The sequence below is a fragment of the Hipposideros armiger genome, unplaced genomic scaffold, assembly GCF_001890085.2.
Source record: "Hipposideros armiger isolate ML-2016 unplaced genomic scaffold, ASM189008v1 scaffold_4, whole genome shotgun sequence".
NCBI classification, from domain to species: Eukaryota; Metazoa; Chordata; class Mammalia; order Chiroptera; family Hipposideridae; genus Hipposideros; species Hipposideros armiger.
In genome coordinates this window covers 6,179,681-6,198,252 of record NW_017731354.1, presented here as the reverse complement: position 1 = coordinate 6,198,252, position 18,572 = coordinate 6,179,681, and the positions used below count along the sequence as shown (strand labels likewise).

The 18,572-nt window shown below is 45.5% G+C and overlaps 2 long non-coding RNA genes across 2 annotated transcripts; both read left to right on the top strand.

The window, feature by feature from the left end:
- Positions 1-1,269: 1,269 nt before the first annotated feature.
- Positions 1,270-7,012, top strand: LOC109383551 (uncharacterized). Its single transcript, XR_002124212.1, has 3 exons — positions 1,270-1,674; positions 1,947-3,201; positions 6,202-7,012. It is a non-coding gene; the product is annotated as an uncharacterized LOC109383551 (long non-coding RNA).
- A 31-nt stretch (positions 7,013-7,043) lies between these two features.
- LOC109383555 (uncharacterized) lies at positions 7,044-11,812 on the top strand. Its single transcript, XR_002124213.1, has 3 exons — positions 7,044-7,234; positions 7,418-7,588; positions 10,004-11,812. It is a non-coding gene; the product is annotated as an uncharacterized LOC109383555 (long non-coding RNA).
- Positions 11,813-18,572: the final 6,760 nt, after the last annotated feature.

The following is an 18,572-nucleotide window of genomic DNA, read 5'->3' as shown; positions in this document are numbered from 1 at the left end:
TACAAAAGGTCCCAGAAGGGGGAGAATGAATGAAAACACATTGGAAAAATTAAATATGGCCAGTGGGTAAACTGTAATTACCTAGCGCCTAACAGTTTGAAACAGAATATTATGCAGATGGTGATTTGCATGCTGAACTGTAGAGAAAAGGAGCAGGTACTTCATCTGTGAGGAAAAAGGGACAAGGTAGCCCTTTGAAAGCAGGGATTCCCTGGGTACGTTTTCATCTATTCTCAAGCTCGAGTCCTCTGAGTACAACCAGGTCCTGGACTGAGGCTGCTCCCCAACAAAGCAAACCGAAATGTTCAGATGCTGGCGTACCAGGGTCAGGAAGACCGGGCTCCACGTCTTTGCTTCACCTCCTTTTTGCTGTTTGACTTTGGGCAAGAGGCTTAACGTGTCTGAACGTCCATGTTGTCATCTGTAAAATGGAAATAGCATTCCCTCTCCATAGGGCTTTTTTAAGGGTTAAATTACAGTTAATTTAATTTAATGTGTATGTACAACACTTAACACTGATAAGTGCTCAGTAAGTATCTGTTTATTAGGGTATTAATGTTCCTATTCTAACAGACTGCTCTCACACTCTGTTTCATTCCTGTCTGTGAGCCAGGTCACGGGCAGGATGTTTGGGGTGTCTGGACCAAGTGCTCTTCTTGGCTGTACCCCCCACGCCACAGCTCAAACCCCCAGCCTCTGCACGCTTCCCATGGCTAAGTGCTGCTCCCCACGCAGTGACAGGCGTGTCTTTGCTGTTTGGTAGTTGATGAGTCAATCAAAAGATGCTTTTGTAAAGCAGTGATTTGGGGGTTGCTGAAATGCCTGATGGAATGTGTGACACCAACAGCTCCCCTGGGGACGAGGAGTGAAATGTGATGTATTTAGCACAGCAGGTTCCCAGGGGGTACCAATTTCCCTGACCCCAACCTACCCAGGATGACCATCTAGGAAGCTGGGTAGATGTCTACGCAGCCCTAGTTCTAGTTGCCATGGTAATGGTTGCTCTGGGGCCAACATCTCAACAGTCCTGTTTCAGTAGCCACACTGTGGCTCAGTCCCCATCCTGTGCTGCTTTCTGTCACTCTTTTTCTGCCAGTCGTTCTTGTTCAGAACATACCCTGATCCCATGCTGCAAAGTCCTGTCTTCTAAAGGGTGGAGCTACTGCTCTGAGCAGCACCGTCCTGGTAAGGACTCAATATCCAACAACAGTGTATTGAGCAACCTCTGTATAGAAAACACTGGGGTTTTAAGATAGAATTCCCAAAATTCATCTGCAATCCCAGTTAATCATTGAGTGCCTACTAAGTGCCAGCCCAGTTCTAGAGGCTGGGCAGGGTGAAGGGTGAGGAGAATAAATATTAGCAAGCAACATCCAGACTTCAAGGATCTCAGGATCGAATTGGGGGAATGAACTTGTCTACATCTCAGCAGGATGCTAGAAAAATTAATCAGGGCCAATCAAGGCGTAACCCGAAGCCTGGAATTTTCACTAAGGAGGAGGCATTCTGATTACGGGAAAAGTGAGGAAGTCAATGAGGTCAGGACAAACACCACGGACAAGCAGTTCCTGAGCTGGGTATTGCAGAATAAGTTTTAATGGACAAAAAAGAAAAATGAAGAAATGGCACCCAGAGCTAAGGAAACATCATGACAAAGGGCGCAGAGTCCCAAAGGTACGTTGAGTGTGAGGAATCAGAGGGAAATGGACAAGGGTTGGCAAGGGCATTGGTTCTATGGGGGAAGGCGATAGGAAGTAAAGCTCATGTGTTACAACACCAGTCGTTATAGTAACATTTGAGTACCTATTGTCTTATAGACTCTAGAGTGGATACTTTATTAAATGAAAACGTGCTGTGCTAAGCACGTGACATGAATTTACATCACTAGGTGAACTGGCTCTCTTATCTGTTAGAGACTTTTTTGTTTTCTTTTTCTTGTTTTTCAGGAGGGCGCAGTTCACGGTGGCCCAGGCGGGGATCAAACCGGCAACCTTGGTGTTATTAGCACCACACTCTAACCAACTGAGCTAACTGGCCAGCCCTGTTAGAGACTTTTATTTCCCTGTTCTGCTTCAGAGCAGATTTGAAATACACCAAAAGGTTCTTCAGGCAGGGCAGTTGGGTTAATGCATGAGCTTTCAATCCTAGCTCCAAACTGCTGTGACACTGGACAAGTCATTCTGTTTTCCTGATGCTCAGTTTTCTCATCTCTTAAAGGAAATGCAGTTTAATTAATGGCCACATGAGGTGGCTGGGAGGAGTAAATGAGAGACTGCCTAAAAAGTACCGAGCACAGACCAGCTGCGGTAAACACGGAACAAACGCTATGTATGATTGTTACTCCACACCACCAGTTTACTAATGGCCAATGAACCTCCCTGAGGACGTAGCAGAGACTGAGAAAAAAACACTCCATTTCAGTCGCTTGTTTCCTACCACCTGGCACGTTTGTCCTTTTTCCAAATCATCAGCTAAATAAAGGGTTGTGCCTGATAACTTGAATGGTACTTCCGACTCCAAAAAGACCATTTTCAATGCCCCCCTCAAGTAGCTGCCCTCTTCTCCTCCTCCCCCCAGGAAGCCTGGCTGACCACTTCAACCTGCAAAGTTTGTCCTCTTTGTGACTGCCCAGCTGTTGTTCACTTCAGGGCGTTCACTATTATGTAAACTAGCGCAGGAAAAGGTCAGCTCAGCTACACCCCTGAGCCCTCAGACTGTCTTGGGGTGGGGGTGGGGGTCACAAAATCTCTGGCAGTGGCTGGTCTATCCTGTACCCACAAACACACCCACCCAGCTGGCAACTCCCTCCTCCTTTTCTTCCCCATCTTCCTTAAGTTCCATGATGAGCTGAATTCCTGCTCCCAAGACCACTTTCTCCTTGAAAACTTTATTGTTCTGAATAAAACCTGCCACAATCCATCTTTCATTGTGTCTTAATTCGATATCTCTACACTTTAAGGTGTTTGGGGTTTAAGGCTTTGAAAAAAATTTTTTTCATCAAGTATTTAAATCATTCTCTCTCCTCTTTACTTATAGACACTCAAGCCTGCTGATTAACTTTTCAATCAAAGCTGCCTACAACACGCACGCTGGCGCTGGTGCAGGCAGCAGTGACTGCAGCCTCGGCAGTAACTGCAAGAGTCATTTCACTGACTTCCCCTGCATCCGTGCTGCCCCCGCCTGAAGCAGGGGCATGTCAGGGTGAGCCTTAGCTTCCTTACTCCAAGTACCTGGGGACAAAACCACTTTTACTAAACCTGTTTCCTGCACGCATCTAGATTTGCTGCAATTTCTGGAAAACACCTACTACGTGCAAGGTCTGAGCCAGAAGCTGCACGTTTGAAAGAAGGGGGAAAAAATAACTTTTTTTTTTCTTTCTTTTTTTTCCCTACTCTTGAAGCATTTTGGAGAGCTGATTAGCATTGATCTGATTTCTTTTCTTCCAGGATCTAGAATACAAAGATAACCCAATCCAGTTTAGGGGATGATGGAGAAACACAGAGGGAAGTCAGTTGGACCACAGAAAGGAGGGCCAGAGATGGGGACTCTCTCTGCCAGAGTCCATCTCTCCTAGTTTACTGTCTAACCAAGGGCTGTTTTTAACCTGTTTTGTTTGCCATAAACACCAAACTGTCTCTCTGGATTGTAAACTTCTGGAAGGGGAGACTGAGAACATTTGTGGTTAAACAAATGATCCAGAGTGATATTCATTCACTGTTCCCATAGCAAACAGCCAGAAATCGGTCACCCTTTGGGGATCTTGGGTAACTTACTGACCCTTTTTGGAACCCAGCTTTTCCCTCAGTAAAATGACCGAGTTTGCTCTGGCCACGCCACTAAGGAGCTGTGTAACCTCCTGGGTCCCCCATTACGTTCTGTGACAGTGTCATCTAACACCTGGCTGGGACATGGGTGAGGCCAGAGCAAATGAGAAGAGAGCTGGCAGTGCAGGGTCTCCGCTGGGAATGCTGGGATGCGGGAGCCAATCCTTTAGACCCGAGGAAAGCAGTGACACACACAGCCCTCCAACGCACCCAGGCGAAACTTGCCAAACCACATCATGTTACTGCCCATTTCAGTGCCAGAAGGCTTTTGTCAAGGAAGGAATGGAGGGACCTCTGATGACAACCCCTGAGCTCTCTTTGACTCAAGTTTCAATCTTCACACTGATGTCTATTCTCATTATTTAATTTCCTCCTCATCCGACAGAATTAAATACCAAATACCATTCTCAGGTCTTCTCAAGTCCAATCGCCCCAATGCTTTGTTTCCAACTTATATAAAAGTTTAAATTTCCTCTTCCTCTACTCAAATTTCTGCCAAAACAGGCATCAGAGATGAAATTTTTGAAGATAATTAGCATATCAGGTATCTGTAATCAGCTAATCATGTATTTCTTGGATTGTGCTTCTCTGGTTAGATGTTATTAATCACAAATATTATTCATGTCACCTGAAATATTCCTGTTGGCAGATGTTTTTATGCTTGAGGGATTCCTGCTAAGTCTTCAGCTTTGGATGCACCCCACCCCCACCCCCACCCCTCCCCGAGAGAGGAGATTGGGTCTCGTCTTGTTGAACAGGGTTAGCCTTCAGGGGAGACAGCGTTAAGGGGAGTAATTATCCATTCACACTGGGCTGGCTACAAAGAAAGTGAGAAAACCACCTTCTCAGAACTCACATGAAAAACATAATGTAGTTAATATTAAATAAAAGGATTGGGCAACCTCGCCTCTTTTTACAGTGTGTTCTGATGTGACCTTGATCAGGGGCTGTTTTGTTTATGATTAATGAATGACTCACCTTGGGCTGTGTTCCGTTCAATGCATGCCTCATTATGAATTTGAAGAGGTCATTTGTTCTTTGGATTTAAAATAAAAACCTCTTTGTACGGTCAGAAGTTTCAGAGTTTGATATTAGTACAAAATTAGCACAAAGAGAACTCAAAGTATTTGCCACGGGCTGTTTGTTGATTTTGTTGTTGTTTTTCCTTTTTAACTTTTGGAATGTGGAGAGAAATTCTAAGCCTGGGCTCTGATTTTCAGTAGATCCTAAAATTACGGGGCTTGCGCCCAACTTATCTGTGGTGGCAGCAGTGCCCTGGGAGTGCCTGAACCAGGTGGGTAGGGGCTTCAGGTGGGTAGTGGGCTAGGGCCCTCCTTGCTGCTCTAGGAGGAGCTGGCGGATGGGGAACAAAAAGGCATGAAAACAAATCAAAAGTAAGCAGAATGAGAGGCACAGGCACTGAGACGCGATCAGTTCTTTTTCTCCTTTCCACACAAAGGAGTCCACCAGACTCGTCTTAAATGCTTCTTTTCCTCTTCAAAGTTGTTCATTAGGTTCACTTTTAATTTAATTTCACTCATATTTAAGCAGGAGTTTTCAACGTGATATGCCAAACCCTACAAAACCCGTATGTGACGCAGAAGGTAGTAACTGGGGGGAAATAAAACTGTTTGCCTGTTTGTATTTGTAAAGTTCTTGACAAATGAAACCCTCTGATAAGGAAATCTGTGTGTGTGTCCTTATCAATTTACACACACACACACACACACACACGCACATACACACAATCACATGTATCAGAGGAAGATGGATGATAGATAGATGAATGCACATTGTTCTGCAGATACAGATTTTGTGTTTCAGTGCAGATAGGGGACCACTATCTAAGAGAGGGAGCTGGTGTATCTGGAACCCAGAACCCTCAGTAGGGCAGGGAGCACAGCCCCAATCGCCACCATCTCCAGGATGCACACAAACGTGTGGTTTCCTACCTGTGGGCCCCGCCACAGCTCAGTTAATGATCTTTCCACAGGGTATGTTTGTTCACTTGTGCATTCAAATGAGGACTTGTCACGCAGAAATAAAATCACGTGCATGAGCAGACCTGAGCGGGTGACTATGGATACCTCCTTCATAGCAGACATAGTTCGCTAGTCACCTAACCAACTTGATTTTAAGTCCAGTTATTTCTTGATGTGTGAGAGAAGCTATGTCCTTTGATCACAGCCATTACGATGGGATTAAATAACAGCAAATCTCAGGGACCCGCGTTATCCCTAGCTCGTCACTAAATGGCTGTGTGACCTTGGGCAGGCCATCCTCCCACTCTGGGCTTCAGGGCCATGGCCCTGATATGAGGGCTTTGGACTAGACAGCCTTTACATTGTTCCCTTACATTGTTCTATTTTTTTTCTAGAATAATGTCCCTCCTGTCAACGTCCTGTGATTCTGTGCCAGAAACAATTCATGGATCACTGACATGAAGTAGGAAGCACCATCACTTCAAAATGTCCTCTGGGTGGAGTTCAGTGTTGCTGTTTCCCAAGCTCACCTCAGAGGATCGGTGTTTTATCTTTTCCCAGTACCTCCACCCGCTGCACAGGCGTGAGAGCGCCTACCGGACTCTCAGTACATCCCGGTTTTGTTCATTACTACCACTGAGCGCCGTTATGACCGAGCAGCAGACTGCCACTTCAGTGACAAGCAAAGAAATAAACATAACATCTTTTACAGCTAGAATAGAGGTCTCTTTTATCTTCTGGCTTCGGCAGTGAAAACAGAACTGGAATTGTATCATTGCTAAGGAAAACACCAAGGACAATCTCCTTATAGTTATATTAATGCAACCTGGCAATTTTCCAAACCAAAGCGAACGTACAAGAAATTTAACCAAATGCCATAGGAAAGCTTCCTCAAATTATCATAAAACATTTTTTAAACACTCAGGACCTAAACAACCATCATGGTAAGTTTTTAAACGCATTGCACTTTCACGGGGCAAAGAAGATTTTTTTTTTCCAGATGATCACTCCACTCTCTTTAAAAAAGGCTCCTGCCAATGTGAGAAAATGGAGGTGCCAGAGGTGGATTGTGAATCAGTGTTATTACACGTCATACTGGCAGCCATTATCTGTGTGCCTTAGCCTGAACACTAAGTAAGCCAGCTTGGAAAACCTAAAGCAAAAAACAAATAAAAATCCTCTGATTCTGAGATAAGGATCTGTGTGTGCTTTTCCTCTTCGTGATCACAGCATAGCTACTTGCACCTCCAGAAGCCCCACCCAGGGACTTTTTCTTACATCTCTTCTGCCCAAAAGACCCCCAAGCACCATTGCTAGAAGGTCCCTGGGAGAGGAGGTTGAACAGGATGTGGTCCAGCTCCCATCGGCACCTGTCACACTTGCCCAGCGTCATACTGCTAATGAGTGAGTGTCAGCTCTTAAATGAAGGTTGGTGATATTTCTTACTTTTATTGACACCAGTGAGTTGCCTAATATGTTTATTTCCTAAGAACCCCCAGCTTGAGAGCCTGGACATTTGTCTCATTACAGGGTTTACTTGATCTTGTATGTGAGGGTTCAGATGTAAGAGAAGATCCTGATAACTCTGATCTTACCTGCTTTAATACACAGAGGACTGAACAACCCTACTAGCTTCTCCTCAATACCATCCCAGTAAACATGGCAAGCAGGATGCTTTGCATGGACTGTCCATCGTATGGGGGAGAAGACAGAGTTCCGCCCACTCACACAACAGGAAGAGAGTGAGGAGGTGGGAGCCAAGAATTCCTTCATTTGACTTGGGTGAGTTCCACAGAGGATGCTTACTGCTTTCTCCAGTCTGCATTTACTGTATTTCGGCTTTTGCTAGTAACACCTCACTTTTCTTTTGTACAATCAAACTACTCTCTCCTCAGCCCATGGAGTTCAAGGTGAATAACCCATCTTTCAGTTTCAAAGGTGGCATATGACCTAGACATACCCAGTCGATCAGCGCACAGCCCTCTCTCCAAAGAGAGACTCCTAGTCTGTTCAGACTGCTATAACAAAGTACCATGAACCAGTGGCTTACAAAATACAGACTATTTCTCACAGCTGTGGAGGCTAGAAGCCCAAGATCAGGGAGCCAGTATAACTGGGTTCTGGCGAGAGCTCTCTTCTGGGTCACAGACTGCTGACTTCTCCTTGTAGCCTCACATGGTGAAAAGCCAAGAGAGGAAATAAGCCCTCTGGTGACTCTTATAAAGGCACCAATCCCATCATGAGGGCCCCACCCTTGTGACCTCAGCTAATCCTAAATAACTCCCAAAGTCCCCGTTCCTACCATTGGGAGGTACGGTTTTCACATATGAATTTTTGGAGTCACAAACATTCAGTCCACAACAGAGAGGTGATATGATTAAGATGAAGTAAAGAGGACAGCCGGGTGGCTCAGTTGGTGAGAGCGCATGCTCTGAGCAACAGCGTTGTCGGTTCGACTCCCACAAGGGATGGTGGGCTACGCCTCCCGCAAATAGACTGAAAATGGCAACTGTACTTGGAGCTGAGCTGTGCCCTCCACAACTAAGACTGAAGGACAACAACTTGATTTGGAGCTGATGGGTCCTGGAAGAAACACATTGTTCCCCAATAAAGTTTAAAAACAAAACAAAACAAAACAAAAAGATAAACTAAAGAGAATTTTCCATGGAGCTTTTCTGGAACTATTGAGAAGAAATAGCGCCTCTCCCCTGGGGGTGCTAGGCTCCTATAATATAATATAACCTGCATCTTCTGTTGCTGATGGTCACAGTGGGAGGCCTGGCTGAGGACAGAACACAGGAAAACAGAGGGAAGAAAAGCAGAAAGGGAGGAAATTCTGATGATGCTATTTCAGCATCTGAAGTCTGAATCCTGCCTTTATATACACTCAAAAAAAAAACAACCTTTATTTTTTATTTTTTTATTTAATGTAAGCCAATTATTTGTTAAATTTCTGGTCACTTGCAGTTGAAATGATCCTGAGTGCTGCGGATGTAGCGAAAGAGCCAGCTGCCACCCCTGTCTTCACGGGACCCCCAGTCTAGTCAGAGAGCAGACAATAACCACCAATTAAACAATTCACTGTTAGAGTCCACCTGGGTGTATGCAATAAGGGAGCAGTATAGAAAAGCCTACAAGGTCAGAGGAGGGCCTCTAAGAAGTTTACAATTCAACTGAACTCAAAAAGATGAGTTAGGGAAACGGAAGGGGAAAGAGAACTCTAGGGAAACAGAGGAGTGGCAGCAAAGGCGCTGCCACAGCAACAAGCATGGTGCACTGAGGGGCCTCGGGGACGCCCGGCGTGGCTGGAGCAGAGAGAAGAGGAACACAGGGCCACGTGAACAGACTGGGAGGCGGCAGAGGAGGGCATGCTTAGCCTGTGGGCTACATTCAGAATTTTGTTCTTCACCTTCATTCAAAGACAGTAAGGGTTTTCAAGAAGGTGTGTGACATGACCTTATCTGTATTATGAAGATAGCGCTTTACAGTGTGGAGGCTGCATCAGTGGGGAAATAAAAGTGGGTTTGGGAAGAAGTTAAATGTGCCTGGCTGGCATCACTCATGGGGCTTAAAGACCATTTCGGTAAACTGAGCTCAGTCAGATGCCCCAGACCATGGAGCCAGTAAGTGTCAGAGCCAGATGGGGTCCACAGATGAGCGCAAAGCGATGCTCTCAATCACCGTGCAGCACGGAACATAAACTACATGCACATTTGCAACAGCAGAATTGTCAGATTAGTCTTCGATTGCTAGCAACTTATTGGTTGGCAGTTTCAAATTTTTCCACTGGTTTCCTCCACCCCGTTTTTTTTTTTTAATAACAGTTGCATAATTCTTTAATATGATTCAAGCAAAAATCTACTTGCTATTTGTGTGGCAAAGTTCAAAAACTTTGTATTGTGTCATCACTTTTAAAAAATGTATGACCAACAACATTTTGCAAATTCCAGGAACCTTTGAACTTCAGTTTGTTGAATATTGTCGTTTATGTTTTCTCTAATTTGTCCCGCACTTTTTGTACCTTGGATTATTAATCTATAACCAAACGCCGCTCTGGCTGAGCAAGCTTCCTGCCATCCCCACCCCCCAAGGATGATGCTGGGAACATGACCAAATCTATTATCTTTGCTTTGAATTCTGTCAATATATTTATTGCAAATCTTTATTCTGGTTTCTTTCTCCCTTTGTATTTCACAGAAAAACTCCAGACAAAATCAGCACTGCTTTGTCATTCATCAGCAGTGATCAAGTCTGACTCAAGATCAGAGTTCAAAAACATTTTTTTTTTCCACACTCAGATGCAAAGATGCCCAAAACACAAAATTGCTGGCCACAGCTGTGGGCCTTTATATTCGTGTATGTAGATGTATTATGATGTCTGCTGTCCTTTGAGCGGATTCATGTTGCAAATTAAAGACATTCACGGAGACTGTAATCTAGGCAAGCTACCCCAACAGGTGGGAAGCTGGAAGGTTAGCTCCTAGAAGGCAAAGGCCAGTGTCCACAGAGCAGGTCAGCGCATTGGGTCAGCGCACTCGTGCCAGGCTCCGAGAAAGCACTGGCACCTCCTAGGAGCTCTGGGCACCTGCCCCTCCACTTTATTGTGGGTCCAACTTAAACAACAACAGTAAGACATCATAAGGTTCCATTCTACAATTCAGTGAGTATTTGTTGAGTACCTACGGTGTGCCAGGCACTTTCATAGACACTGGAACACTAAGCCCACACCGTCATGGGGCTGACATTCTCATAGGAGACGAGACAATAAGCAAATGAATCAATAAGATGATCTGGGATGGTGACACTCTGAGGCGCAGATGAAACAAACTCATGGGGAGAGAGGGAAGGAGGACTCCAGATGGATTTCAGATAGGGCTTCAGACAGGCCTGCTATTGAAATAGTCGCCATTTGAACTACTGACACAAGAAGCGGCTGCGGAAGATCCAGGGGAGAGACCACACAGAAGGCACCGTCAGGTCCCACCTGTGACACGAAAACGGCCATAGCCTTGAAGCGGAGTGGATGGGAAACAGGGAGAGTAGAAAGTGCTGGTGGAAGGGCAGGCAGGGCCAAAATCACGTGGGGCCTTGGAGACCATGGAAGGGACCCGGACTTCCACGTGGGTGGCATGAGAAACCAGGAGGGAGCTTTAACCAGGGGTAGAATGATCTGATTAATGACCATGGAGAGACTGCCTGCCAGTGCTCTTTGTCAGTGAAGATTTGCAACCTGTTGCTCATATGACACAAGCACCTAAAAGGAACAGACCACACCCCAGCATGGCTTTCGGAGGAGTAGACGTGTGTGAGTGCGTGTAGCGACCCCAACAGAAATCTGCCCCCGAGATGCTGCACTCGATGCTCCTCAGCTGTGGTCACTGGTGCAAGTTTGGCTGCTGCGAGTAAAAGCTCCCCAGATGCAGTGACTCAAGATAAACGTTTATTTCTCTGGATGACCCAGAACTAATATGGCACCTCAGTGGTGTGAGAGACACAGCCACTCTCTCTGCCAACCCCAACATGCAGCTTCCTTCTCAGTGGCTGTTGACAGTTGCCATCCTAGCGTTGCCACCACATCTACATTTCAGCCAGAGGAAGGGGGGATGGGCAAAGGTGAGAGAGAACACTCTTTCCTCTTAGACTCACCACCTGGAAGTCGCATACATCATCTCCACTCAATTCCCACTGACCAGAACCTATGCGCATGGCCACACCTAGTTGCAGGGGAATCTGGGAAAAGCATTTTTAACTGGGCAATCTTGTGCTGAGGTAACACTGTTCGTATTATAAAAGGGTATTGGAGGGATAATTCTGGTTTCGGCCGTAGCTGCCACCCAGGACAAAAGCAGCTGGAATTGCCCCCAGCTCTTGGAGAACTGGCTTTAGAAGTCTGTTCCTAGAGGACCAATTAATAAAACAAATAACAATCATAAATAATTAATAAAAATAACTAAGTAATTGAGACATCACCATATATTGATAATTCTTCGTTGAACAATCCTAGCTCTGTGCCACATGCAAACAGTAGGTTTATTTTTTTAATAAAAAAAAAATCTGAACAAACATATCATTGTCCACCCGCCTCTCTCAGGGCTTGCTCTTTGAGCTGTTTTCCTAGAAATAGAGATAGATTTGCACTGTTTTATTTCTGTTGCCTCATCTGGTCCTCTTCCCTTTGTCATAAGTGGCATGCAATTTCAAGTCAGCTGATTGGGGAGCAGAGTACACTTGTGCATATTAAACAAAATAATTATAAATCACCATTACTAATTTGTAACTTTAAAATCATTCAACTACGTTATAAAATCATTATAACCATGTTAAGGAAAATTGAACCTAAGGCCTCCTTTTCTGTGTGTGACATTACTGTGTGTACAAAGATCATTTTCCTAACCCATCCGAAATGTTTTGAGCACTTACTGTTTGACGGTTGGGAGATGCTCGCTGTCTATATAAGCAGTAAGCTAAGGGCGTGACTGTAAGGTACCAATAGAACCAGGGTTTTAGCAACTGATCCGTACTTTCAATCAGTGTAGATGGAGAAGAGAAGAATTCATTTGTATAAGGGCAAGGGAACTGGAATTGAAGTCAAGAGGGGAACTTCCTGGCTGTGCCAATGACTTCCCGGGTGACCTGAAGTCACTCCCACTCTCCAGCATTTAAGAGGTCCCTTGGGAGTGACATCAGGGACGGGCCCTGCTCTGCGCTGGGAACACCGGGCATAGAGCTGCTTTCCTTCCACACAGCTGCGCATGCAGACATCGCTAATCATTCCTAGGCGTCCCTCTTGTCTGCTGAGATAGAACCTCAGATTTCTCTCCACACCACCCTTATTCTACCAGGGCTGGACAGAAAGATGAAGCCTTTTGTCTTCACTGAGTTAGAGGGGTTCTGAGACCTCTTCCGCTTCAACATGTTAGAACCTGACGCAACAGAAAGCAAAGCGAAACAAAAACTTAGGCTGAATTAATCCATGAATCCGGTACTTGCCAATTTGCAGCATTTGGCCTCAGATTCTAAACAGTCAAGCTTGCTGGCCTTTGCTAATTAAAAAAGATGAATCACGTATTTTGGAATAAATGATGGGCTAGTTCCATCACCTTAAAGCCGGAGGAGGTAGAGAATACAAATGCAAATGACATGCAAATATACTTTGGGGACCTTCCTATTTCTTATAGTTGAATTCAGCTTCTGGGGAAATACAGAAGATAATTCCAAACCTGGATTTCCCAGGAGTTAACTTTGAAAGTTGTTAAGAGCCTTACAGAATTGCCACCTTCCATAATAAAACGAGTTTTTCAAGTTAATGGGGAGGGAAGAGTCTCCTCATGGGGATGGAGAGTGAAACCTGCAGCTGCAGCTCTTACTTTCTGCAGTGGCTACCCCTGAGTGCTACTGTCACCTCCACGCTGGCCTGGACTGAGGGAGAGCAGGTGCTACTGCCCACTGTCTACGGCTGACCCCCACTTTGGGCACAAAACTTTCCCTAAGTCCCTCAGAGCATCAAGGTGAGGTGGGAGAAATAAACAGAGAGAAGCATGATTAAGGTTGGCTGGCTTTTCAGTCTGGCAGGCCCTCACCTGGCAGCACCTCTGACCTGCTTCCAGGTGCCAGCTCCTCATCCCCTAGACGCACCGTCAAGCGCCTTGTCAGAACGCTCCTGAACATCCACACCTACCAGACAAGGCCGAAGACGCGCTGGACTCGCCGCGCCTGCCTGCCTCCTGGATTCCTCTCGTCTGTACTAGCATCTCCCTGGGTGAGCGACGGTGAGACTGTCCACCATTTCCAAGACGACTGACCATGAAAACCCATGTATTTAAGACAGAGACTCATTCCCTAACAGGAATCACTACATGTTAGAGCTGCTTTTAAGGAAGCTGCACTTAGAACAGCGCTTCTCAGGCTTTGATGTGCGTGAGGCTCCCTAACAATCTAGTTCAAATGCAGATCCGTCCAGTGGATGTGGGGTGGGGCCTGGGAGTCAGCGTTCCTGATCAAAATGGATCAGAACACGCCGCCCCAAAAGATGCCACGTTGACAAAAGAATTATTTTGAGCTGAAGGTGTTTGAGTTCTGGAAATCCCTTATCTGCCAAAAGCGGAGCCTCCCAAAAGAACGCAATTGTTAGAAATCCCTCTCATCTTCCATCCTGTAAGAGCAAAAGTCAGCACCACACCCAAACAGATACTGTCACAAGATTATCATATCTCCCATACCTTCTCCTAAGGTCACATTTGTCTTTCCAAAAAGTCACTTGCTTTTCCATAAGTGCCCTCCTCTGCACTCTTTCCCTACTAAATTAGGTTTCTAAACCCCAAATTCTAACCGGCCATTTGAGCTACTCATCGCGGAGTTCTCCCGCATATACATTCGGCACATGTTAATAAAAGTTGTATGCTTTTCTCTTGTTAGTCCGTCTGCTGTCGGTTTAATTTGCAGGCCCCCAATAACTAGACCTAAGAGCGTAGAGGACAAAATTTTTATCCCCTACGCCGATAAGCTTCCAGATAATTCCAATGCTTTTCACCCAAGAATCACACTTTCTGTAGCCACGTGCTAGGACATGTGCCCTGAGGTAGTTCCGGGAACTACAGGGCAGGGTTATCCAAAGAACAAGGAGGCAGACGTGCTTAACCCACATCCGAGGCTGTTCCAACCACTCCTCATTCCCCCCATTTGGGGCACAGAAAGAGCCAGAGCTAGGGCTAAGGAAAAGATCACAGAGGAATATGTTGAGCAGAAAAATCCAAAACCAGGCTCCACATACAAACGGCTAGGAGGGGAGTCCAGAGCTAAGGGACATGTTACCAGAGCCACGCTGGCAAATGAAGTGTGATACCCTAGGCCATTGCCACAAAGCGTGACAAACTGGTGAAGAATTTTGGAAACACATCAGATGCCAAACACATCAGGTGTTTGGCCTGGAGAGAAAAAGATCTGTGTATAGCGTTGCCAGGTTTAGCAAATAAAAAACAGGGGGTTACATTTGAATTTCAGATAAACAACAAATATTTTTAGTATAACTATGTCCCATGCAATATTTGGGACACACTTATACTAAGTTGTCATTCATCTTTTAAATCGGAAATTCAAATTTAACTGGGTGCCCTGTGCTTTATCTGGCAACCCTGCTTATGTAGGGTGTGGGATATCTTCAATTCCTTGAGGCAGGACTCCACTGCATACGGGAATCAGTTGGGAAGCTTTAAAAACATCTTAAAGATTATTTGTTTTCAGAGGGAACTCAACAATCAAAGGGGTTATAGAGATGATTGTTGGGAGGCAGGGGTGGGATTGGGAAAGGCAGTAGATGAAGTGATTGCCAAAGCCTTTCCAACTCTGAAATCTCAAGATTGGTGTATTTATTAGATTATAAAACAAATGCAATATAAAATGATACACAAAGACATGGAAAAATTAGCGCACACACACACACACAAAAGGTGAAATTTGAGTAAGGTCTACAGTATTTCATCAGATTGCGCCAATGAATTTCCTGGTTTTATTAATGGACTATAGATGTCACCATTAGGGGAACCAAGGTAATAGGCACACAGGACCTCAATGTATTACTTTTGCAACTTCTTATGCGTCTATAATTATTTCAAAACAAAAAGATTACATTCAGTTGATCGATTGCATTGAACAATTGTTTTTCCACGAGGCCTGGGCAATGGAAGGTCGCAGGATTGGTGTCACAGGAAAGGCAGGCTCCCCACTGGACAGGTGGGGGACCTTCGTGTGTCCCTCTCTTTCACCCCTGAGTGGAGCATCTCCTCTAAAGGATTCTCCCAGCACCAAAGCCCTCCGGGAACCCCAAGCCCTTTCCAAGGGTATGTTTACAAACAGAAACAGGGCCAGTTGGTCACACTGAAAATAAACCAACCAACCAGAGCTTTCTGAGGCAGTCCGAGTTCCTAGAAGGAAAAGTACATCATCAATTTCCAGCTTTAATGAGCAATACTATGAACTAATCATAAAAATAAAGGCCGATACTGAGTCAAGATGAAGTTACAGCGGTGGCTGCAGTGACTCTGTTCGTGGGTGTTGTGTGTGTATTTTTAGATGACGACTTATTCTGTATGTGGTAATTACAGCCCCAAGGGGGTTGCGATTTTTTTTTTTTCAGAGTTGGCAAGTGGAAGGGGGAGGCAGCTAAAATTCCCACACATCTGGGGCAAACATATCTGCACTCCAATTTCCTGTGGGCGCCACTGGTTTCTTGCGGAATTACTTACTAAGTAAATGATTGTTATAAGGCTGTGAAGATTCGGTCAATCAAATTAACCCCTTTGGTCCGTCACCCCCCTCCCCCCACCCCCACCCGAACGGCTCCCTTCATTTGCCTAAACTCAGTGGCTTTTGAAAATGTGTTCAAGCTTGAAGGCCCCAGCCTTGCCTCACATTGGCCAAGTGTAACCTGAGCGGGAACCCGAGGCCCCCAATTGTTTTGCTAATCAAGATTATTGCCCCATTGAGATGTGGAGGCACAGCCTGGCTGACAAAATTTGTCAGTTTCCCATGAAATAGTTCTGTCAGTTTAGCCCCGGTGCTGGCAACTATTAACATATAAATGAAGTTTCTCCCTCCTCCAATCCCCCCCCCGCCCCCCTCCCCTTCAGCCACTGGTCCTAATGGATGCAGGGAAAATATAAACACACACACCCCCACCCCCAGCTCCCATCCTCTCTGTGAGCTTAAATCAAACCAGCTTCTTTTCTCTGGTGCCTGGAAATCCTGTGGGTAATGGGGGTTCAAAAAGAAAGGGGAGGAGGGCCGAGAGGAGCTGATTTGCACAAAACTACTTTTAAGGCATGAAACTGCCAGGCCGCGTCCCCCGCTGTCAGCAACAGGCGACTGGCTGGGCCTGTGAAGGTACAAATGGCCGTCTGAATGCCAGGGCAGACCTCCAAGACAGACTTGGGACAAAGTGGCAAAATGGAACATAGGGTTTGAAAGAGTTATCTTTGCTCAGGGGTCAAACACCCAGGATGTCTGGCTAGCTTGGCTGCCTGACAGCAAGACCAGGGGTTGGGGGGATGGGGGAGGGGGCAGCCTGGAGACCCCGTTGTTGGCTCTCTTTGCACTGGATTCTGGGACAAGTGTGAGTCTGGGCTGTGACCCGGCTGAGTGCTTTTCACCCCTTCTTTTTAAAATCAGGATTGCCTCATCCCAGCACGGCCTGGGCTCTTAGCTGAACTAAAGGAAGGAAGGAAACGAAGTCCCTACCTTCCTATTTCTTCTGGGATGGGGTTATAGAACTATGGGGAAGAAGACCAAAGAACATATTATTTATATTATTATATTATATATAATGATCTATGTATATGTTCATATCTGACACCTCAGAACCAGCTCAAAATTGTCCTATCCCGTTTAACGAGATACTGAGCTGCTTTTCAGAGACAACAGACCAAAACCCCAAGTCATGCAGCCAAAGCATGGGCAGAGAACTTGGAACCAAAGTCTCACCCAACACACACACACACACACACACACACACACACACACACACACACACACGGAACCAAAGGACTAAGACATAACCGGAACTTGGACACTGGAACCCTTTCAGAAGCAGAGTCCCTTGTCCAGTAAGATCAGTTGCTGACGCCCCTTTCCATAAATGGCCAAGCTCCAAGGTCCTCCAGTTAAAGCTTGCCCCACCAGCGTTTCCGTATACCTGTTCCCCTAAACCCTTCAAAACCCACCCCAAACCCTCAATTGAGAGTTTGGACTTTTGAGCATTAGCTTCCTGTTTCCTGGGGGGGCACCATTTGTAATAAAATAGCCAACCTTTCTCTACTGCAATTCTGTTTAGTGTTTAGCTCTGCCAGCGTCAGGTGGATGAACTCTTTCTGTTTGGTAATATATCATCTCAATCACTCTGGTAACAATGGATTCACAAAGCCAAAATGAAGGGATTATTTATGGATTAATATATATGTATGCATATACACATATGTATATAATACCTTAAGGACGCTGATAAATATAAATTGTATATACAAAATCCCAAACTACACATCATGTATGTATGTGTATGTGAAACTGTGCGTGCGTGTGCGTGTGTGTGTGTGTGTGTGTGTGTGTGTGAATCTGCAAGTCAACCATATGAGTCATCTGGTGCTCAATTACTTCTGGAAGCCCAGTTCTGCCAGGAGCCTTGTGTGGTTAGAGGAGAACCCAAGATGAACCCGATAATGGGTTCATATGCTTTACAAGGTGGTAAATGATGCACACAGGCCCTTCAATCATGATTTGTTCCTGCTCTCTGACAAACAAGCAGATTATGCTTCTGTGGCTGGCTGGGACAACAAGCCTGCCACCTGCACCTCCAAATTGCATCAGCTTCCCAATCTCCTGTCCCCTGCTGCCTGATGAGAAGACACTGGGGAGGTAGAGGGTCTCCCAGGACGCCCAGCAGGAAGAATCCCTCGCCTTCAGTCAGGACTGGAGAACACTTTCCTCACAAACTCAGCTGCTGAGATGCAGTGAACCTGGGGCTTCCCGGTCAGAAAGGCCTAGGCTGAAATATTTGCTTAAAGCCCGGGCAGCTCACTGTTAGCCAACTCTGAGACTTGTTTCCGGAATCAGAAATCATCTTTAGTTTATTTGATGTGACTTCGAAATCTTTTATTCTGAGAATGTAGAAAAGTAATCTACAGGGGTTTTCACTATTAAATCTGTAGACATGAGCCTTTCAGTAAGTACAGTTCAATCATTCAAGTCTCTAGAATCAAATGGTCTAGATTCCTAGCTG